This window comes from Oryx dammah, unplaced genomic scaffold, assembly GCF_014754425.2.
Source record: "Oryx dammah isolate SB20612 unplaced genomic scaffold, SCBI_Odam_1.1 HiC_scaffold_4, whole genome shotgun sequence".
NCBI lineage: Eukaryota > Metazoa > Chordata > Mammalia > Artiodactyla > Bovidae > Oryx > Oryx dammah.
In genome coordinates, this window is record NW_024070188.1 from 28582855 (window position 1) to 28607709 (window position 24855).

General features: G+C 37.7%; 1 protein-coding gene across 2 annotated transcripts in view; it reads left to right on the forward strand.

The window, feature by feature from the left end:
* Positions 1-24855, forward strand: part of SESN1 (sestrin 1) — a 113374-nt gene that overhangs the window by 1082 nt on the left and 87437 nt on the right. The gene's annotated exons all lie outside the window — the stretch shown is intronic.

Genomic DNA, 24855 nt, shown 5'->3' on the forward strand with positions numbered 1-24855 from the left:
ACAGTGACGTTTACTTGCAGATATTCACTTTGTAATTGCTTCAAGTAAGTTGTTATAATTTGAATTACCTTAAATTTAGAGCGTTCTGTAAAACGTTTAATTTGCGGTTAAAATTGCACAAGGTGAACTAAAGTAATTTTCAAGTACAGCTAAATAAGTATTGTCTTTCTAGAGAGTTTTAGCAGAAATGCATTCTTCCTGGGAAAAATACTTGAAAATTACAGTTAATTACAAGTAAATAGTTGCATTTCTTTACATTCATTTTTACATGTTGTTGGAAACTGTAGCCAGTATGCTTTTCATATTGTTACAAACAATGTTCTATGTGGAAAGTTTCACGTTTAAAAGCTTCTAAAATGATAAAGAATATTAAATGTTTCCTAGTCAGCTTGTTCGAGATAACTGGTGAAACAATTTTCTCTTGTTCTTAAAAACAAAACAAAAAACCCCAGAATCTGTTTCCTAAATGCAACCTTTCTTTTCTGAAAGAAAGAATTATATAAATAATAAAAGCCCATGTTGTAAAGGAGCTGACATCTGCAGATTGAAAAATTGGATCCAGGTTGAGTGACTGATAGACTCTTATGGTCAATTACTTAACTAGCTTTCTCTGTGTTTGCCTAAGTTTGATTCTTTTCTTTCTCACATACATTTCTATTTAAGTTGTAAAAAATTAAGAATGCTATAGTTTTCCTTCTGCTTGTACATATTCAGTTTATCTTTTTTTATTTGAAGTTTTTTTTTAAGAATAAGGTTTTTTAGAAATTAAGAATGGTCGAAATGCTCTTTATGTTTCTATCTAAATTACTCAGTTCACATGTGTTCAAAGTCATGGCACCAGAATTTTTTTAAATGTATGATTTACTTGGGTGTGTATATATACATCTATATATATATATAAGCTAAGATGAACAGTTTTTCTGTTCTGGTTTGAATTCAGTTTAAAGCAACAAAAAAATAATAATGTACATAAAACAAAGACTCTTTAAAATCTTGGATATTTCTTTTTACAAACAGTGGAAACAGTTGTTACAATTTACATTTATCCAGAGTTACTAGAGAGGAATTATTATTCCAGCACTTGAAGTTTACCCTTTTTAGCATCAAAAGTTATTTCTCTATGTTAGTGACTACAACAGCCATTCCTTTTTTCATAATGGGGTCATCATTTTGCATATCAAGTACATACTGTTGTACAGTTGAGGGTGGAATGTATGTATAGGACTCTATGATCCACTTTGAATTTGTGTGTTCAATTTTTATAGTTTTTCTGTTCCTTCCCTTGCTGTCAGTATTCTTCATTTCATCCTCTTCTTGAATGCTTTATTTTGCTACTTTAAAAGTACTAGAATGGGAAACCAGATAGCCAATTTTGTTAAGAGTTAGATTGAAAACTGAAGTAATTAGGCTCTGGAGATTACAAGGAAAAAGGACTGACATAATGGTAAGTAAATGGGTACCGGTATCAAACCTGGGCTCAGATTCTCCTCCTTTATTAATATACTGTATAACCTTGAATGAGTTATTTGACCTCTCTTAGCTTGGATTTCCACATCTACAAAATGGGTATAATAATACAGAGGTGTGTTATTATAGTAAATTAATATTATAAAGGAGATATAAAATGCCCTATATGTAATGGATGCTTCTGTCTTCTTCCTTATTTTTTAAAAAACATTTATGTATTTGTCTGCATGGACACTCAGGACCTTCAATCTTCCTTGCAGCATGTGAGATCTAATTCCCTGAACTGGGACCTAAACCCAGGCCCCCTGCATTAAGAATGCAGAGTTTTAGCCACTGGACCATCAGGGAAGTCCTTCCTCTCCCCTTTCATAAATGAAATACATGGACTATGTGATATGTATTTTAAGACTCATTCATTCTGCAAAAGGAATCAAGAATCTCTACTATGAAGTTTTCCTGTCAATTTATACCTTCATTTTCATCTCTGCATCTATTGTATATCATTCCAGCCACAATTCTAACAGGCACTTTACTTATATTGGGTTATAATCACATATTTATGTGTCTGTCTCCTCTAGGAGGGCTATAAGTTCTCACGAGTATTGACTGTGACTTGCAAGCTACTAAATAAATATTGTGTCTTAGTCTGAATAGGTGAAGTTACTATTAATAGATATGGGATTTTCCATCCCTACATCATTCATTCCTGCCTTCATTCAACAAATGTTAATTGAACTGCTAAATGCCTTTCTAAGAACTGAGAATCAGTGGTAACAATTTTGACATTCTACTGAAGGGAAACTGACCATAAAGAAGTAAACAAATAAACAATGTAATTTTAGATAATATAGGAAGACTTCCCTGAAGAGATGGCACTTAAGCAGAAATGAGTAAGTATTATCCAGGCAAAAATGAGATTGTGAGGGGAACATTCCAGATGTAGGGAATAGTATATGTGAAGGCCTCATGGTAAAAGAGATCAGGTGAATTTAGGAGTGGAAAGTAATGCAGTTTGAGGAGAGTGTGAAAGTTTAAATAGATGCTTAGGAGTCAGAGCTGACTCCAATACTATACTAACTCTACAACCTTTGGTAAGTTACATAATCTCTCCTTGACTCAGTTTTCTTATCTGCAGAATGAGGATGAGAATAGTTCCTGCTTAACAATGAGAATAAAGTGAAATAATGCTTACAAAGCATAGCACAGTGCCTAGCAAATAAGAAACACCATAAATCTAGGAATTCTTCCTGTTTTTAGGCAGGAGCCAGAGAACAGAGGACCATGTTAAGAGTTATAGACTTCATCCTAGGAACAATGAAGGGCGTTGAGCAAGATGGTGACATGATACATGGTGTATTAGAAGCATCACTTTGGAAGAAATTTGGAGAATAGATTTCAGGGGTCGAGACTGAATGTGCAACAGTAAGGAGGTTGTTCACTGCTGCTGCTGCTGCTAAGTCGCTTCAGTCGTGTCCAACTCTGTGTGACCCCATAGACGGCAGCCATCCCTGGGATTCTCCAGGCAAGAACACTGGAGTGGGTTGCCATTAGTCCAAAGCAAAAGTGGTGGAGTGGGATGTAGTAGACAAAGTGGGAAAAGGTGACTAGGTTTGGGAGGTAGTTAGGAGTTAGAAACCATTGGATATAGTATTCAATTGGATATAGGAGATGAAGTAAAATGAAGCATGGCTCTAAAGTTTCTAGCTTAAACTCCTTGGTGAATAGTTAAGTCATTTCAGGAGACAAGAGTGGTAGAAGGTTAATTTAGGGGAGTGCTGAGTTCTGTTTTACACAGGTTGAGATTAAGTTGCCTTTGATAAATCTGATTAGAAATAGCTCTTAAAGGGATTTCTGCTCCTGACACCACTGTTCTACTTCTGACATTGATATCTCTCACTTTGCCAGACAACCTGTCCTCCACCTTCCTATCCATCCTCTTTATCTAAAACAGAAATCTGACATGTTTCTCTCCTCCTGAAAATCCCTTAGGTTGGAATCTAAACTTCTTAATGCCTAGCATCATCTGGTCTGTACTTGGTGCTGCAGCTTCACTTCTCACACTAGCTTCACAAGGGAAACCAGGTAATGTAGTGCTCCATAATACCTTCTGTTGTTCATTAGTAAGCAGCAGAAGCTGAACTGTATTTGCAGTTTGTGCAGCTATTCCTGATGGCGCCCTTAATTGCTATAGGTCATGTTGTCAGGGAGAGATGGTAGGATGGATTCAACTCAAAATCACTAAGTGTGTAAAAATGGGCACTTTGAGAGGTAGCATTCTCTGTTTGTATTCCTGTTCTCAATTTATTGATTTCAAGTCAACATACTTAAATCTGTTCAACACATTTTTGAGAGCTCTTCTTTGCTAAGCAGTGTACTTAGGAGTCAAAGATCAATTAGATTTATTCCCTGCTTTTGAAGAAGTTCTTCTGTTCTCATAGGAGTTGTGCTATTTGTTTAAACCTATAATACGTTTTGGATATGCTTGATTCCCTAAGCAAAGAAACGGACTGGCCCATTATGCTAATACAGTCTACCTGTGAGCTATGGTCTTTATGATGCAGGAAATTAAGGGAGAAAATGTGTGTGTATATATTCATCAAAACATCATGAGGTGTATCTGGAATAGCCAAGTACTTTCCCAAGAATAGTCATTTGATCCTTTTCATTTCTGTACCATGACAAAAGATAATTTAAACTTTCTTATATGTCTGCCAGCAATGAACATTGTCTGAAAGTAACTTGGCTTAAGGTAGAAAATTTAGACCATGCAACAGAGTATTTATCTTTGTTATGTGGGATGGAGGAGACTTTCATTTAGTGAAGTGATTGTTAGCAGCATCTCCCCACCTGCCCAGGGAGAAATGAAACTTTAACTGTTGGGTATGGTGCACATTTATAGTTGTTAAAGTTGCAGTTGAAGTATCCAGTTGGTATCCATTGGGTAATATATAGTTTGTGGGTTTAACAATAGAGGTTAATAAATCTCTTGTTCACATAGTGAGTCTGGAGGTTGGGCTGTTTCAGCTTGAATGATTCATTAGCTGAACTGCATTACCCTTTTGCCTTTTATCATTTTGTTCACCTTTGCTCAGTGTAGCAAGGGCTGTCTTAGCTCATGGTTGCAAGGTTGCTACAGCAATTCCAAGCACCATGTGCAGTCATTGAACATTTTCAGCTTAGGAGGAAAAGAGTTTTTTCCTGTCTATCTGTCAGGGGAGAAAAACTTTCCCCAGAAACCCTCCAGCAGTGTCACATGCCCTTTACCAAGCCAGTAACTGGCAATGAAACTGGGCACTTATATTTTTGGTTTGGATTAATCCACATCCAGCCTCTAAGAGCCGGGAGAGCCCCCATCATGTGAACAAAGATTCCTGTTCTTGAGGAAAAAGAGGGATGGAAGATAGGTTTAGTTAGAGGCTGTCAATAAAACTTATATTGAACTAGGTAATATATTGCATTGGTCAAGTTATAATTTAGATTCTGTAAGATTAGGAACATAACTAATTTATAATGATACTATGAAATATAACAGATTGGGAACATTCTAGAAACAGATTTGGCCTTTTAAGATGATTTTGTTTTTATTTCTGTTTTACTGCTGTGACTAGTCAAAGTCACACATTTAAGGTAGTCCATCTGAAACATTCACTGCTGACTGTTATGTATCACAGCAGATATGAAAGTGCTCTTTCAGTATCTACACTGAGTTTCTCTCTTCCATATACACTGGTTTTTTGCCTTCCTTACTTTATTGATACACTGAGAACTCAGTCCCTTTCCCTCAGAAAGCCTACTGCCTTGCTTCTCTCTTCTATGCTTCCTCTTATTACTATCTCTGACCACTTTCTTTGCTTTTGAGTGCAGAGAATACTATCTACCCTCAGGTTGTCTGGACTTGTTTGAATGAAAACTGTAAAGAAATTGAAACAAACCTTACAAAGTGAAGGGCCTGTGTTCTTTTTAGCTACTGGCTTACAAGGATGAATAGTATCTAGGCTCTCTACCCTCAGTGTCCTCTTGAAATATATAAATCATCCTGTCCTCTTTCTTTGTTTTGACTTTTAAGAAAGATTGAAACTAACAAGGATTATTTTTTTTTAAGTTTTCATATTTCAAATATTTTTCCTGTTTTAGTGTCCCAAATGGTCTCTAGCATAGAAACAAAAAGGTAGAATGATTAGTTTTTAGAATAGTTTTTTTTTTAACATAGTTATTGTTTTGTTTATAAATGGGATGTAGTGTTTGGTAGGAAAATGGGATGTTAAATGTTTGCCTATTAGATTTCGACTTAAGGTCTTGGATAGTCTGTATTAGGAGGACTCCCTGAAAAAATAGTTTAGCTTAATTAGAATTATTTTATCTTTAACACTTTGTGCCCTTAAAGTGCTGTACAGATCATTCATGGAGTAAAAGACAACAAATAGATGTGCTGATCTTTGTTTTAGAGTTATATTAATTTTCTTTTTGGTAAGCCATTAGAAATTTGCAGGATATCTTTTAACTATTTGAGTAGATAATAACTCAGACAGCCAATTTAAAGATTTGTTGAAACTTTGATGTAACAGAAGTAGCTGCAGACTCTTGGGTCTAATGAAGAGTTAGTAATCAGAGCCCTATTTGGTGTTATGTCTTCAGTTCAGGTCAGTTGCTCAGTCATGTCCAACTCTTTGTGACCCCATGAACCGCAGCACGCCAGGCCTCCCTGTCCATCACCAACTCCCGGAATCTACCCAAACCCGTGTCCATTGAGTTGGTGATGCCATCCAACCATCTCATCCTCTGTTGTCCCCTTCTCCTCCTGCCCTCAATCTTTCCCAGCATCAGGGTCTTTTCCAGTGAGTCGACTCTTCGCATCAGGTGGCCAAAGTATTGAAGTTTTAGCTTCAACATCAGTCTTTCCAATGAACACCCAGGACTGATCTCCTTTAGGATGGACTGGTTGGATCTCCTTGCAGTCCAAAGGACTCTCAAGAGTCTTATCCAACACCACAGTTCAAAAGCATCAATTCTTCAGTGCACAGCTTTCTTTATAGTCCAACTCTCACATCCATACATGACCACTGGAAAAACCATAGCCTTGAATAGATGTACCTTTAATCATAAATAATTTCATATCTAAAAACAGTGTTTATAAGTAGCAAATCAGCAGGTACTGGAGGAACAGGGGAGATACGGGTGAAGGGAAGGCAGTGCCTAAAATTCATAAAGAGATGAAAGTTACGCTGGACGTACATCAGTTCTTATGTCCAGCTCGTACTAGCAAGCTTCACCAAAAGTTATAATCTTCTTTGTCACAGTTTCTCAAATCAGTCTATTTTTTTCACACCATGGTAAAATATTTGTTTTTTAATTGAAGTCAATGGAAAAAAGGATTTATTTTAACCCAGCTTTTATAGATCATATTTATTACATTAAGAGAAAAAGACCTAATGGACCTTGATGATATGACCTAGTACTTCAGCGACACTGGCACAGTGTACTCTGGGCACCTGAGGATTCTTTAGAGTATTTGATGACGGTATTACTGCCTACAGTGGGAAAACTGGAAATTTAAGTCACACTCCCTTGGAGAAGGAAGTGGCACCCCACTCCAGTATTCTTGCCGGGAGAATCCCATGGACGGAGGAGCCTGGTGGGCTACAGTTGATGGGGTCGCAAAGAGTCGGACACGACTGAGAGACTTCACTTCACTTCACTTCGTGGCAACATTGGGGCTTCCCTGGTGGCTCAGAGGTAAAGAATCTGCCTGCAATGCAGGAGACCTGAGTTCGATCCCTGGGTCGGGAAGATCCCCTGGAGGAGGGCATGGCTACCCACTCCAGTATACTTGCCTGGAGAATTCCATGGATGGAAGAGTGTGACAGGCTACAGTCCATGGGGTTGTAAAGAATCAGACACAACTTAGTGACTAACACACAAACATGGAAACATTATTTTATGCTTTGCTTTTTTTTCCTGTTGGTTACTATACCAAGTTAAACTAATGTCATTAAAGATACATTTACCATGACATTTGTGTGTAGAATAAAAAGTGGTTTAAAAGATTCCAGTTTTTTTTTTAATGGTTTTTCACTGAAGATACTTAGGGAGTTTTTGTAGGATGACTGTTAGGACCATTTATTGGATTTTCACAGTAGGCATTTTTATTGCTGAAAGCTTGTGCACTACTAATGGACTGTCACCATTTGTGACATGAAAAGTTTATATGAAAACTTGTGAAATTTGGCTGTGAAAGAATTGTCTTCTGATATTCTAATCTCTTATATAATTACTTAAAAGAATCGAATTCGATTGCAATGAAATATGGAATTACTTTAGGAAAAAATGAGATACTTTTAGTGTTTTGCTTTAAATTTTACTTTTTTAATTTTAAAAGGGAAAGGTCCTCATAGGTTTATAAATTATTACTTATAAAATTACTTTCAAACTACTTCCTAAACTTTTAAACCATACTAAAGGAAAATAAAGTTTATGAAGTGAGTTTTGTTAGTCTTATTACCCAAATAAACTTTCATATATACATATTCATTAAATGAATAGTATTAGTGTTTTAACTTAAATATATGTATGTTTTTTTAAAAAAATTACCTAGGATAATTTGTCAGTTCTGTGTGTAATGTTTCAGTAAAGTCTAATTAGAATCTTAGTTTACTCTTTCTCTAATTAGAATTTTAGTTTACGGGTAAAAATGAGCATTTACTCTTTTGACACTTGACAGGCATTGCACAATCATCTTTAAACTTTACATGATTTCATTTTCTAGCAAGTTGGCAGGTGTTAGCTGTCTATAATTATAACTGAGTAATTTTTCAAATGCTATTCATAGCCTAAACACAGTAAGAAATTCTTCCGATCATGTGATAAAGACCAAGCCTTGCAAAATAGTGGTAGGGTGATATGTGTTCAGTGGTACTAAAGGACATATTTAAGAGAAGCCTTTCAAAAGTGATTTAAATGATAGGGAGATGGGTTTTCTCAAAAAATAAGATCTCTCAAAGTCATTAATAGTGATCACACCTCACCAAAGTAAGGTGTGTCTCTTTTTTCATCTAACAAGTAATGCATAATTTGACAGACTTAAAGGATAAAGTCTATATTCAGTTTTGTTGATGACAGAGATTCTGAGTATAAGAAATAATTGAAATTTTATTGAGGCAGTATAGATTTTACCATTGAACCTAGGGACTGATTTCTTCTCATTTTATGCATGAGGTATTTACTCTGTACCTACTATATGCCAAGCACTGTGCTTATCTATCTTTTGACATATCAGAGGAAAGGCTGTAAGCTTCTCTTAATTTTAGCAATGATTTGACTTTAAAAACAAGAGAAGCTGTTGCTTTCTTTTCCTTGATTTTTTTTTTTCTTTTCTTGTCTTCTATTTTAAATATACAAGAGTTTCACTTTGACCAGAGATACTACTTCAGAAGGTTTAAAGATCGGGGATTTGCTTTACTAGCTATACACTCATGAATAAATTAACCTCTGCAGTCTGTTTCTTCATCTGTGAACTGACATAATTTTAATATATGCCTCATGATGTGATTATAAAAATTAAAGATCATATTGGTAAAACATTTTGTTAACTTTAATATACTGTACCAACTTAATTACAAATAAATTTTGAGACTATTCATCTGCAATATGTGGGTAATAAGAATACCACTCTCATAGGGTAGTTTCAAGAATTAAGTGAACAATGAAGTATGTAGAAGTGGGCCTGGTTCATAGTAAGTGCTCAGTAGATATTGGTGATGAATACTGGTGATAATGAAGGTGAAGATGATGAACTTGATCTAGTTCTTTTAACATGAGTCAAACTCCAAACTGGCATTACTTTAGGATTATTATGTAATCGACTGTCATATATCCCACCTTTTGTGTTCACATGTATTTACACCTCTAATTGCCTTTTGTATGGTAAATTTTAATATATTAGCTGATTAATGCTGATCTCTACTTTACCCAAGAGTGCTTCTAACCAACCGCTGCACAGGGTAAGTGGTAGACTTACCCAGAAGTTTGCCTTATGAGTGAGGCAGATCTGTGGCATCCATCCCCTCCTTGGAGTTCTTTACCTTTCTAGTTTGTCAGCATGGCACTAGTAGGGAGGGGTTGCAGGCAGTTACACGTGTCATCCGGGTGCTTCATTGCCAAGGCCTATGCTTTAATTATCTGTACAACAATAGAAGAGAATGGTCAAAACCATGAGCTTTGGAGTTAGTCAGACCTGGCTGTAAATCCCACTCTGCCAAACTTCGTGACCTTGAGCAAGTTATATAACCTCCTTAAGCCTCAGTTCCCTCAGAGTTGTGAGGATTAAATGAGGCAACATGTGCAATGTTTACTGTAACTCAGTAAGCACTCAGTGAATATTAACTATTAGTCTTCTGATCTGCCCTCACAGTGTGATTGGGGGAGAGGAGATGGGAAGTTGAGCCCTCTGGTACCATCTGCCCTTTAGGGGACCAAGTCTCTGGGACACTGGAAAAGTTTTAACCTGCTTTCAGGGCCCTTGGCCCTATAGAATAGCACCTTGGAAGAAATAACACCTCTAGGAACCAAGGTAAGGGTTTTGTGAATATTGTTTTAGCACTCTTGGAAACTGGATTTCTCCCCTGAGATCATGCTTATTTATTATTCCACTTAGGAACATTTGACTTTCCAATGTATCTTCAAGGATATAAAATATGGAAAAGCAAATGATGGCTTGTATGCCAGTGCTATCAGTAAGCAACTGAATCCTCTGTGCCTCATCCATTCACATCTGATACTTCAGGCAAGTTTGCTGCAGAGACTGCTTGCCTTGAAGGTCTACTGAGGGAGATTAAAGCTGCACCATCAGTGTTCCTGCTCTGCATTCCTCAATGAGAGCTTGAGATATTAACCAAAAAGTCCCCCAAATAGTCCTTTCACTCTGCGGATAACTGGCCTGGCCTAGACAGCTTGATATGATTTTAGAAACAGAGTAACTAAGCAAAGATTACATTGCCCTAAAGATACCCCAGAAGTAACAAGGCTTGAATAGATTTTGTACCATGTTTGATTTGAATTTGCTTCATTGTGTGTGGCAGGTGTCTTTCAGGTTCCTGAGCTCCCATACCTGCCCCACCCCCCACCCCCACCTTCTGCCACACATTGACACAAAGTTATCTTTTCTTCAGCAATCTCAATCTTTCTAGTTTTGTAGAATGTATATTTTTGAATGTAATAAAGATAGGCATTCGGTATGTGAAACCTAGTTCTTAACTCTCTTCATATATTCTTAAACCCTTTTTATTTAATTTTTACCACACTGTAAGAATAGGTATTATTATCCCCATTTTATGCATCAGGAAAAAAAAATCAAGGCTCAGATAGGTTAAATAACTTGCCCAAGGTATCATAGCTTAGTAAGAAGAGGAGCCAGGTTTCAAACCCAGGCAATGAGACTCCAGAGTTTAGGCTTTTCACTGATGTACTGCATTATCTGAATAAAACTTTAATATCAGCTTCCTAATAATGAAAATATATAATATTTTCTTTTCCAAATTATTTTTCCTTCAGGATGAAATGTGAAAGCACATTTCTCAGGTATTATTAAATTGCATATCAAATTCTTATTTAAGCCCTGACTCATCTTGAGATTGTATTTGAATCCTGATGAATCTTTGTGTTTCACTGTGGCACATAATTTTCATTATGTCATCATTATACATTTCAACTGATTTCAAGAAGGTGCTAGGCTGTGATCTTGGAAATGTGATATATAAAAGGCTTATCTTTACATTAAGAGATTACCAAATAAGATGATTTCTTTAGTGAACTGCCTAAAAGAAAATGTGGTATATTTCCATGGGTAATAGACTCAAGATTAGCTTTGAATGTTAAGAGAGCATTCTCCTAGCTAGTTCATTGTTGCCATGACAGTGCTGGCAGTGCAACTGTTGTAGTAACTCCTTGCAATGATCTTATTTTAGACCCTAATGTTTGCAGTGCTGAACATCCCCTTCCCCGCCCCACAAGTAACTAGTGGAAAAGTACTGGTTTTTTAACTGGCTTATGGCTTTGTAGCTGAAAGACTGCACTATTGTGGGCTTAAAAAAAAAACAGTGTAGGAGTGTTGAGTGTTTTTCCCGTGGATTATAAATGTTTGAAGTTTCCCAAAATATGGTATTGCATTACATGTCATACAGCAAGTTGTTTACAGCTAAAAAGAAAAGGGGCCTCTATTGTCTTTTTAAGAAATCAAGCCCAGATTATACCATTAATTTGAGCTCATTTATTAATAGAAATCATTTTTCCATTTGTATGTTTCATGTGCATATTTTAAAGTCTTTAGATTGTTTTATTTAGTTATTTTGGAAAATTATCATTAGAATCATAAAGGATTATGTTTAAATAGTGTAAAAGGTATTTTTTTCTTGTCCTTTCCATAGTTCAACATTTATCTGATTGAATTGGAACATTTTAATCTTGATTTCTGAAATTATGAATTAGAGTTATGAAATGATTTCAAGAAATTACCCAATTTGAACTGTGTACTTAAACTAACATAATTGTTTAGGCATTCTTAACTTTGTTGCCTGTAAGTTATAAATTAGATTTTTAAATATTTCATTGATATTTTCTAATTGTAAACCCCATTATAACTATACTGTTAGGCACAAAATATTTTCAAACTCGTAATAGTAAGTGCCATTTTGTATACTTTTGCATACCCTTTATTAGGTCAGAGTTTTGGTATCTATGGCATGTGCACTAAAAATACAGTATACATGATGAAAATAATAATTATGGCAATAAATCTTATCAAAGAAGATGAAAAGTCTAAATATTATACTTCTTTCATTGGTGTGACAACTACTAACAAATGATTACATTTGCTTTTTTGTCCCCTAAATGCTATATTAAAAGTTTACTTCATCTTCCATAGATGCTGAAAATTGAAACAAATCTTGTGTGATTGGGCCTGTACTGAGTATTAGAGTATGGGTATCTGGCAAGCTCTTTTCTTTTTTCATTCTAACATACACATTTCTAAACAAAAACTTGACTCCAAGCTAAAGTTGTGTTTGGCTCTTCCATCAGGCAATCAGTATTTTTAACCTTTATTTTATTATTAATATTAGTTCCTTTAGTGCATTTTATTATTATAAATAAGTCCTTAGTGGTGATTGTTCTGATTAAGATTCTAATTCCAATTTATACCGGTCTTTGGCTCCTTCTTTGAACTTGGAAGTGGTTGTATAGTCAAATGTGAAGTCAAACCTGAACTACATATTTGTATTGAATGCTTTTTATTTTTGGAACGAAACTAAATTATAGTTCTTTTTCCTTTCATAAAATAATTAATAGCAGGATTTTTTTTCCTGAACCTCAGTATACCTCTAGCTGACCTCCCTCTCCATTCAAAGCTGAAATGGAAATACTTTTTTAAAGTGAGAATTCATTTAAAAATCTTTCTTTGTGCCTAGCACTGTTATGAGATATAAAGAGAAGTTGAAAACACCACTACTATCAAGAGTTTTGCAATGATTTGGAGAAAAGAGATTAAGAACAAATCAAGACTTTCACTAAAAATGTTAAATTTTATGATAGTGTGTTGACAATAGTGTGACCCTTGGTGGGATTGTATGTGCATAGTAACAATTCCACATCTAAGAAATCATCTGAATTAAGATTTATATATGAAACAGTCTCATTTATGATATATAAATGTGTTATATTTATGCATTATTATTTATAAATTGGTAACCTAAATATCCAATCACTAAGTTATTAAATTATGGTGCACTATATAAAGGACTTTAATAGTTACTGAAAGTTGTTTTAGAACATATAAGAAAAGAAAATATATATACATATATTTAAGTGGAAAAGCAACTTTTAAAATAACAGGCTGCATATATATATATATATTTATAGAGCAGGGAAAATGAAACCCGCTTGTACTAAAACAATACTGAAAGCCTGGTTCTCTTTTAGAGGTGGGATTGTTGGAGATTTTAATTTTTCTTTTTATAATAATCATTAATACTTAATTTTATTGAGTGCTTACTATATGCCAACCTTTGTTATAAGCTTTTGGCATACAACATTTGCAAGATTTCAAGTGGGTTACAGGTTTTTAGGAAGCTATCTTCCCAAAACAAAACAAATATACAAATATGGATACCCCGCTTGCTGTGAGATTAGATTAAGTTTCTGATTTATTTAGCTAAGGAGACAGGAACATCTCAAAAGCTAGGCTCTCTCATTGAGAAGACGCACTTAGAGCCAGCTTGAGGGGTGCTTGACTGAGCTGAGCTTCCCTGGCCCCTGGCGCTCCTCGGGCGGTGCAGCTGCTGGTGACACTGCCTGTGTCAAACCAGATCCACGAAACTCACTTTTTACTCTATTACTGCCTTTTTGTATTTGAAGTTTATCTTCGCATACTGGAGAATTTTTACAAACTATCCATGCACTTCCCTTGAAGGCCCGTTTAACTGCAATATCTAGTTTTGTAGATACAACCATTCTCTGATGTGAGTTTTACATTTTATAGATGAGGAAACAGATTAAGCAACTTAATTCAAGTAGTAAATACTGAGAGTCAGGAAGTGAAGTCTTACTCTTCATCCTCAAGCACTAATCTGTTTTCCTATAGCTTTTTGTTTTTGTTCTTGAGCACACATTACTTGCATATTGGAAAATGACTTAAAATCAATGTGAAAAAATTTTATGACATATAAAGTGTTAAAACAATTCAGTACAAGGAAAGATCAGAATGGGTTGGGTCATAAAGACAGCTTAGTGGAGCAAATAAATTTTAATGTAATAATTAACTTTTCTTCTCGGCTATCTGTTTGTTTACACAAGTACACACTGCTTCTATCCCCAAACCAAACCTCTCATGACTGGCTGTAACTAATGCTCTGTTGTTCTTTCCTACACACTAAGTTTTGGCCTCATTTTTGTTTCCTTTTTGTGCCCCCCCCTCCTTTTTCCCTTTTGCAGTCTGTCAGTGCATATAAGAATATAAAACTATGACTTTTGTCGAAGCTCCTTCTCACTATACTGTTGGGCATTATAAATAAAACCCCTTTAGCTTGGGAGTTTCCATGTGGTGATACTATCATAATATAAAGACTGAGCTGGCTAAAAGGAGTTGTAAAAATTACATTAATTATGTTTAAAAACTCATTAAAGGAACTAGAACTAAGATCTTAAATATTATCTGATAATCTAACCTTACAGCATAAACTAGAGCTGATATTCAGTCAGTATGTGCTGGCACAGCAGTACTTGTCAAAACACTAAAGTATTTTCATACTAGTTGGTAAATAGTAAACAAATTCCAGAAAGCAATAAAGCTAATAATATATAGTCAGGATGAGTGTTTGTCTTAGAAAACCACACATGCCCCTTAGATTCATAGTCTGGTCACTAAAACATGGAGCTAGGAGTTTTGCTCAGGTGTTCTGTTATTTATTTCAGATGTTGAAGGTGCAAAAGCCCTTGGGTAGGAAGGAGAGACCAGGCAGGTGAACTGAGGAGAACCTAACTGCAAACCCACAAAAGAAGTGCCCAGTTGTGCCAAGGGGACAAGCCAGGTCCAGGCTTTTGTGTGACTAGCGAGGATGCCGTAAGCCAGCGACAGACTCTCAGGGTATAGTCTCTCAGGTGAGCCTGAGCAGTTTCTTTGTCTAACAGCTGAATTACTTCTCTATTGCTTCATAACAAATTTGGTGAACTGAACTGAACTTAAAACAATACACTTATTATCTCATGATTTCTTTGGGTCAGTAATCTGGCTGCAGTTTAGCCAGGGACCTTTGCTTCAGGGTCTCCCATGAAAATGCAGCTAATATGTCAACCAGGGCTATGGTCTCAATTGAAGGCTCAAATGAGAAAGACTGTTTTCAAGTTCACATGCTGTAGGAAGGATTCAGTTCCTTGCTGATAATTGACTGGCAGCTCTCTCTATTCCTTGCCATGTGGGGGTCTCCACTTGCTTCTTCAGAGAGAGCACCTGAGAAGAGCCAGAGACAAGGTACCAGTGAATGAATGCCAGCGTGACAGAAGTCAGTTTTTTGTAACCAAATCTTGGAAGAGACATGCCATCACTTCTACCTTAATCTATTCATTAGAAGCAAAACACGAGTTCAGCCCATACTCAAGGGGAGCATATTAGAGTGAATGCCAGAAGATAGGGCATAGATCCTTGGGAGTCATTTTAAAGCAACCTACTACAACAACTCATCTCCTAAACTAGGTGCTGGGGAGAAGTGACCTCCCTGCCTACTATGAAGAGTTATGATTTAGGTTATATGTTCAGGAATGTAATTAATGCCTAGAAGAGAGTGTAGTCCAGCAAGTGATAGTCTTACACTACCAGGCTCTGCCCCCCTCCTCAGCCTTGCAACCAGTCTCCAGATAAAGGAGCCTCACCCCAGGGCCCACCAAGGTTCAGTTGGAGAGGCCCGCCCACCTCTCTCTGGCAGCTTCTCGGTCTTTTTTCCTCCATATTCCCCCATGACTCTTCTGACCCTGTTATTCCTTTGTGATCCTAGGAAATTCCCTGATTCTCACTCTTTGTCCTAAATATAAAAACAGCATTTTTCCAAAAGGTAGAAAGTGGCAGGCAGCTTTCTTTTCATCTTTTAATGACTATCTAATAAGTTATAAATCAAATCTCAGCTGTCTCTGTGATTTGAGGGGAAAGGGAATTAAAAATAAAGCCAAAAACACTTATGTTGTTGTCCAGTTGCTCAGTCATGTCCGACTCTTAGCGACCCCATGGATTGCAGCATGCTAGGCTTCCCTGTCCTTCACTGTCTCCTAATTTGCTCAGACTCATGAACGTTATTGTGTTGATGATACCATTAACCATCTCATTCTCTGTTGCCCCCTTCTCTTCTTGCCCTCAATCTTTCCCACCATCAAGATCTTTCCCAATGAGTTGGCTCTTTGCATCAGGTAGCCAAAGTATTGGAGCTTCAGCATCAGTCTTTCCAATGAATATTCAGGGTTGATTACCTTTAGGATTGATTGTTTTGATCTTGCAGTCCACGGGACCCTCAGGAGTCTTCTCCAGCTCCACAGTTTGAAAGCATCAATTCTTCAATTCTTCAGCACTCACCCAAAATGGCAACCCACTCCAGTATTCTTGCCTGGATAATTCCATGGGCAGAGCCTGGTGGGCTGCAGTCCATGGGGTCACAAAGAGTTGGACACGACTGAGTGACTAACACACCAGCCTTCTGTATGTTCCAGCTTTCATATCTGTACATGACTACTGGGAAAACCATAGATTTGAATATGCTGCTGCTGCTAAGTTGCTTCAGTCATGTCTGACTCTATGTGACCCCATAGACGGCAGCCCATCAGGCTCCCCTGTCCCTGGGATTCTCCAGGCAAGAACACTAGAGTGGGTTGCCAGTTCCTTCTCCAATGCATGAAAGTGAAAAGTGAACGTGAAGTCACTCAGTCGTGTCTGACTCTTAGCGACCCCATGGACTGCAGCCCACCAGGCTCCTCCATCCATGGGATTTTCCAGGCAAGAGTACTGGAGTGGGGTGCCATTGCCTTCTCCAGATTTGAGTATACAGGACCTTTGTCAGCAAAGTGATGTCTCTGCTTTTTAATATGCTGTCTAGGTTTGTCATAACTATTCTTCCAAGGAGCAAGCATCTTTTAATTTCATGGCTGCAGTTACCATCCATGGTGGTTTTGGAGCCCAAGAAAAAAGAATCTGTCCATTTTTTCCTCATCTGCTTGCCATGAAGTGATGGAACCGGATGCCATGATCTTAGTTTTTTGAATGTTGAGTTTTATGCTAGCTTTTTCACTCACCACTTTCACCTTTCACCCTCATCAAGAGGCTCTTTAGTTCCTCTTCGTTTTCTGCCATTAGAGTGATATCATCTGCATAGCTGGGGTCATTGATATTTCTCCTGGCAATCTTAATTTCAGCTTGGGATTTATCCACCCTGGCTTTTTAAATGATGTACTCTGGATATAAGTTGAATAAGCAGGGTGACAATATACAGCCTTGATGAACTCCTTTCTCAGTTTTGAATCAGTATGTTTTTGCATGTCTGGTTCTGACTGTTGCTTCTTAACCTGCATACAGGTTTCTCGGAAAACTTTTATGAGCATTCTCAAATTGAATAATAATAATATTGTTATTGAATATTATTTAATTGAATAACAAATAATTATTTAATTTAATAACAAACATTATGGCAAACCTAAATTTTTATTCAAATATCCCAAATCCAAATTGGTATGTTTTACTATCAATTTTGTAGTTTCTGAGAGAGAAAAGATGAAATAATTTCTTTTTTCATTATATAAGCCCCAGTTCTTATAGATTTTGGCTATTGTAAAACCAGATGAAAATGTTTACATAACTGAAAGCAATTTTTAAAAATTGTACTCCACTGAATACAATGTTGAGGCTAGGTTTTCTTTTAAATGTAGAGAAATCTTTTAAGTTTAAAAAGATTATTTATAATTTTTCTCATATTTAATTTTTAATATTTTGGCCAAATATTTGGTAAAAATTAAAATATTTTCCATGTATATTTTAAATCAAGGATCAGTTCAGTTCAGTCGCTCAGTTGCATCCGACTCTTTGCGACTCCATGATTCGCAGCACGCCAGGCCTCCCTGTCCATCACCAACTCCTAGAGGTTACCCAAACTCATGTCCATCAAGTCAGTGATGCCATCCAGCCATCTCATCCTCTGTCATCCCCTTCTCCTCCTGCCCCCAATCCCTGCCAGCATCAGGGTCTTTTCCAATGAGTCGACTCTTCGCATGAGGTGGCCAAAATTCAGCATCAGTCCTTCCAAAGAACACCCAGGACCGATCTTTAGATTGGACTGGTTGGATCTCCTTGCAATCCAAGGGACTCTCAAGAGTCTTCTCCAACACCACAGTTCAAAAGCATCAATTCTTCGGCGCTCAGCTTTCTTCACAGCCCAACTCTCACATCCATACATGACCACTGGAAAAACCATAGCCTTGACTAGACGGACCTTTGTTGGCAAAGTAATGTCTCTGCTTTTGAATATGCTATCTGGGTTGGTCATAACTTTCCTTCCAAGGAGTAAGCGTCTTTTAATTTCACGGCTGCAATCACCATCTGCAGTGATTTTGGAGCCCCCCAAAATAAAGTCTGACACTGTTTCCACTATTTCTCCATCTATTTCCCATGATGTAGTGGGACCAGATGCCATGATCTTAGTTTTCTGAGTGTTGAACTTTACGCCAACTTTTTTACTCTCTTTCACTTTTCATCAAGAGGCTCTTTAGTTCCTCTTCACTTTCTGCCATAAGGGTGGTGTCATCTGCATATCTGAGGTTACTGATATTTCTCCCAGCAATCTTGATTCCAGCTTGTGCTTCTTCAGCCCAGCGTTTCTCATGATGTACTCTGTATAGAAGTTAAATAAGCAGGGTGACAATATACAGCCTTGACATACTCCTTTTCCTATTTGGAACCAGTCTGTTGTTCCATGTCCAGTTTTAACTATTGCTTCCTGGCCTGCATATAGGTTTCTCAAGAGGCAGGTCAGGTGGTCTGGTATTCCCAACTCTTTCAGAATTTTCCACAGTTTCTTGTGATCCACACAATCAAAGGCTTTGGCATAGTCAATAAAGCAGAAATAGATTTTTTCTGGAACTCTCTTGCTTTTTCCATGATCCAGCTGATGTTGGCAATTTGATCTCTGGTTATATGTAAAATCTCCAAATGCTAATAGTTACCTCTAGGCTGTGGTTCATACTCTTTTACATTTTTCCAAAATGTTTATGATGGATACTTCTGTTTCCTCTCATAAGACCAATGAACACATGCCATTGAAAGGAAAATAAGTTCAATGCACTGCTCATAGCAGGATGACCTTTATGGTATGTAGAACTTGAGCATACTCTCTGAAGTGTTTCTTCAAATATGGTGTATACTAAGTTTTACAGCTCTAATTCTTTCATTTTCTATAGAAATACCTTTCTTTTAAAGACCTTGGCTGTCGATAAACCAGATTTTCTTAATTAATTTTGCATTTTTAGGGTTTTTTGTCTTCACACTGAAAATTTACTCTGAATTTTCAGCTTGTTGTAGTTTTTATGAACACTAGATGGCACTCTCACTCAACTGAAATCCAGCTTATCGATCATATTTTGGCGCTGTGAGCCTTAGAAGAGTTGGAGGTGCAACTGAAGAATGCTTGTTTCCCTTTTGTTTTTAGAGGGAGGGAGTTTGGGGATAAGGGGAAAAATTTTCAAGTTTAAGTAGCTGAGCTTAAATGATTCAGGTTTTTTTTTTTTTTCATCTATCCAGAAATCACCACTTTGATAATAGTAGTATCAGTCTTTCATTCCACAAATATGTACTGAGCACCTGCTGTTTTTAGCACTATTCTAAGCACTATGTACATCAATGGGCAAAAGAGATTAAAAAATCTCTACCCTCATATAGCTTACATTCAGTGCTTGGACTTTTTCTTCATGTGCCATTCTAAGTACTGTACTTAGAATGTACCTCACCCATTTAATAAGGGGAAACTTAGGCACAAAGAGGTTATCTAACTTGCCCCTGTTCACCTGGTTAGTAGTATACATGGCAAAGCTAAAATTCGCATTCAAGCATTTAAGTCTCTGAAGTTTATTCATTACAACACTATTCTGACTCCAAAGCCAAAGAATATTTTATGATTGATTCTGTTGAATGTAAGTAATATAAATTTACCTGTTTGTTTATATTTGTTCTCTGCCTATGGAATTCTCTAGGCAGGAATACGGGAGTGGGTAGTCGTTCCCTTCTCCAGGGGATCTTCCCAATCCAGGGATCAAATCCAGGTCTCCTGAATTGCAGGCGGATTCTTTACCATCTGAGCCACCAGGGAAGCCCATATTTGTCCCTAAGTAAGTAAGTAAGTGTTAGTCGCTCAGTCATGCCCGACTGTGACCCCATGGACTGCAACTCACCAGGCTCCTCTGTCCGTGAGATTTTCCAGGCAATGATACGACAGTGGGTTGCCGTTTCCTTCTCCAGGGGATCTTCCCAACCCAGGGATCGAACCCAGGTCTCCTGCACTGCAGGCAGATTCTTTACTGACTGAGCTACAAGGGAAGCCCCCCCTATATTTGTCCCTGCTGCTGCTGCTAAATCGCTGCTGCTGCTGCTGCTGCTAAGTTGCTTCAGTCATGTCTGACTCTGTGCGACCCCATAGACGGCAGCCCTAGATCTATCCAATTCAAATACTATTGCCATTTTTATTGAAAAAACATGGGCTAAATAAAATGCCTATTTTTTAATGATTCTGTGGCCAAATATCAAAGTATTCATTCTCTTTCAAGATAATAGCAATCAAGTCACAAACACAGCTGGCCTTGTTGAAGCATATATTTAAGCATCTTTATAGCTCTATTTACTTTAAACTGTATTGCCATATAATAATTTGGGTATGTTGTATTAATGACAGCTTAATCAGGTTGTGATTCAATTATTGTATAATGAAACATGGGGCATCAGGTGATGAAAGTTACAACTTCACTATTTGGTTTTACATTTTAGTAGTACTGTGTTTATAAAGAAAATAGAGTAAGGCCAACAGTACGCTATGAAAGTTTCATGATTTAGGGGAGGAGTGGGAAAATTTACCTTCCTCTAATAAAAAGAAAGTTTTATGTAACTTAGGATACTTGTATTTCTTGTATTTCTGAAGGACCAGAGTTATATTTAACAACATACTTATTGTAAGCCACTAAGTGTAAAGGGAAAGGTAGCCACCACAGAATAAAAATATTGATGACTAATTCATATACAGATAATTGATAGTAAACCTTGTCTTCAGGGAAGTGGAAATAATTAGTTCTTAACAGCTAGCGAGGTGCCTTTTGTTTTTTTGCTGCAAAACTGTATTAGATTACAAAACTGTATTTTTTATTTGATTGGGCTTCATGGGTGGCTCAACAGTAAGGAACCTGCCTGAAGTGTGGGAGACTTGTGTTCAATCCCTGGGTAAGGAAGATCCCCTGTAGAATGAATTGGCACCCCACTCCAGAATTCTTGCCTGGGAAATCCCACGGACAGAGGAGCCTGGTGGGCTATAGTACATGGGTTGCTAAAGAGTTGGACACGACCGAGTGACTAATGATAACATGTTTTTGATTGCTAATAATTAGATTCACTATCTTTTAATTAAATGAAATAATTAGTAAAAGAGAATCACTGTTGTTCACCAGGGAATAGGTAGAAGTTTTTGGACAAGAGATTGATTTTGGCAGATGCTACAGTTTACGGATTCTTAAATTGGGAATTTTGGCTTTTCTAGGGGCCTCTGTGCCCTATAGATTGAATGCAAAGCTGTGTACACTGATGAGCTTTATTTCTTGGGAGAGAGCCCAAGTTTTATCAGATGTTCAAAGAGGTTATAACCCTAAAAGATTAAGAACTACTTCAAAAACTAAGTGACCCACTGCATATTAAACTTGCTTTTCTTAAACTTTAGAGATAAGTTCAAGTGATTGAAATGTGGGAAAATTTTGCTGATTCAGTGTTAGCTTATCCCTCTTGGTCTGCTGATGCTCTTGTGGTATATCTGGTGATATTGGTACTTGAGTTACTTATGTTTGTCATAAACTGGGGCAGGCCCACACCTGGCAGTTTAGACATTAAAAGTTCAAGTCTTGCTTCAAGACTGTGAAGATCCAGCGAGCCCAGCTGAGCACAGCAGCGCTGCCAGCCACTGAAATTTGGGGGTTGTGGTTTTCCTCAGCAAAAGTTCATTAATACAGAAGTTGGAAATAGTCATACTGGCAGGGTCCATATCCTGGTTATTCTAACTGTTTAACTGTGGACAAGTTACTCAACATCTCAAGGTTTCAGTTTTATTACCAGCAAAATAAGACATTAGCACCTCATATCAGTGAGATAATAGCACCTTTATCTCTAAGGTACTCAGCATAGTGCCTACTTTAGTACTTAGTATGGCAAAAACATTAAATCTATCCCTGTATATGACTCAGTTGTCTAAAATAGCGAGCCTTCTTATCTGCTAGCTCCTTATGTTGATTTATTTTTCTTCTTAGCCCCAAACACTACCTGACATTGCTTCCTTGTTGATTCTATCTGCCCTACTAGGTTGTAAGCTCCTTGAAGATGGAGACTTTTTCTTGTTCATTTCTGGGCTCCTTAGGATAGTGCTAGCAAATACAAACAGATGTCCAATATTTGATGAATAAATAGCTACTATTACTAACTGGCAATATCTGTCTACCCTCCCATCTGCCTGTATCAACTGCAGCTTCAAAATGAGGTAGGTAGACCAGGAGGACGGAGAAGGCAATGGCACCCCACTCCAGTACTCTTGCCTGGAAAATCCCATGGACAGAGGAGCCTGGTGGGCTGCAGTCCATAGGGTCGCGAAGAGTCAGACACGACTGAGCGACTTCACTTTCACTTTTCACTTTCATGCATTGGAGAAGGAAATGGCAATCCACTCCAGTGTTCTCGCCTGGAGAATCCCAGGGACGGGGGAGCCTGGTGAGCTGCCGTCTATGGGGTCACACAGAGTCGGACTCGACTGAAGTTACCTAGCAGCAGCAGCAGACCAGGAGGAATGTCTCTTTCCCTAACTGGGATAGCTGAAATTATAACTTCAAAAGAAACAGTAATCTCTTTAGGCACTCTTCTGCGGCCTATAGACCAGTAGCATCTGTGTCATCTAGGAAGTTAGAAATGAAGAATCTCAGGCCTCACCCTAGTCCTTCTGAATCAGATTTGAATCCCCAAGTGACTGTAATACACATTATAGTCTAAGAAACACCATGTTGACCATTTTAAGGATTTTGGATTTTATCTGAAAAATAATAGAGAACCCACTACATTTTAGGTTGGAGTGGAGATTACATTTTCAGATTTGTTATTTAAAATGATCACTCTTGTGTCAAAAACAGTGGTTGTCTTTGGAAAGGGAAAGCTTTTGACTGGGGACAGAGTTGGGACTGATGCTTTTTTCAGTATATTGTTTCCCAGATTCACTCTGATACGGCCAGCATGTAGCCTGCCTACCCTGTCCTCCTATCCCAACCCCACTCTTTTGACTTATACCACGAAGGCTAGACACCTGCCCTCATATCAAGACTCTATGCACACCACACATATAGCTACCACTTGCCCACTTCCTGGGCTTAGAGGTGTCCTGATGGGCCCTGTGTTCAGCCAAAAGGAGGACAAGCCATAAAGCCTTGGAAGAGAGCTTAGCCCATTTGGGCAGAGAGTCCCAGGATTCAAGTACTTGGAGCATGGTCTGGATGAATATGGCCTTGACTCTGTGTGTAAGTATAAGTGTAGTTGCTCTGTGGTGTCCGACTCTTTGTGACCCTGTGGACTGGAGCCCACCAGGCTCCTCTGTCCATGGGATTCTCCAGGCAAGAATACTGGAGTGGGTTGCCATTTCCTTCTCCAGGGGATCTTTCCGACCCAGGATCAAACCTGGGTCTCCCACATCACAGGCAGATGCTTTACCCTCTGAGCCACCAGGGAAGTATTCTTCACCTACTGGAGGGGTGCACCTGAAGGAGGCCTGTAATGAGCCCTCTAAAGTGCAGGGACACCACTGTTTAGGTCTCAAAGATGTAATGCCTTTCTGTACCTTCTATTTTCAATGTACTTTTTAATGTGAATATATTACCTACATTAAAAAGTAAGATAGAATATTAAATCATAATAAAATCACATGGGCTCCTGTGTGGGAATGGATAAGAGAGGTACAGCAATGGAAACACAAAAACCAGTTAAAAAGCTATTGCAGTGTTTCAGTAATAATTGATGTAATGTTTTGGACTAGCGGGCTTCTCTGATAGCTCAGTTGGTAAAGAATCCACCTGCAATGCAGGAGACCCCAGTTTGATTCCTGGGTTGGGAGGATATGCTGGAGAAGGGATAGGCTACCCACTCCAGTATTCTTGGGCTTCCCTTGTGGCTCAGCTGGTAAAGAATCCGCCTGCAATGCGGGAGACCTGGGTTCAATCCAGGGATTGGGAAGATCCCCTGGAGAAGGGAAAGGCTATCCACTCCAGTATTCTGGCCTAGAGAATTCCATGGACTATACCCATGGGGTCGCAGAGTCAGACATGACTGAATGACTTTCACTTGAATTTGCAGAATAGTAATGAAGATGCAGTTTCAACTACTTTTTCATTTGAGTATTTCACTGCTATGTTGCTTAGATTGCATAAACTCAGTATTATTTTTTCTTCAACAGTATGTGAGACTTAAACATTTGACCCTTGATTATTTGTGTTTTTACTCTGCCCTCAGGTTTTATTATGGTTCATTAGAATTCTAGACTAAAATCATTTTCACAGAACTGTGGAGATGTTCCATCATTTTCTAGCACCTAGTGTTTATAG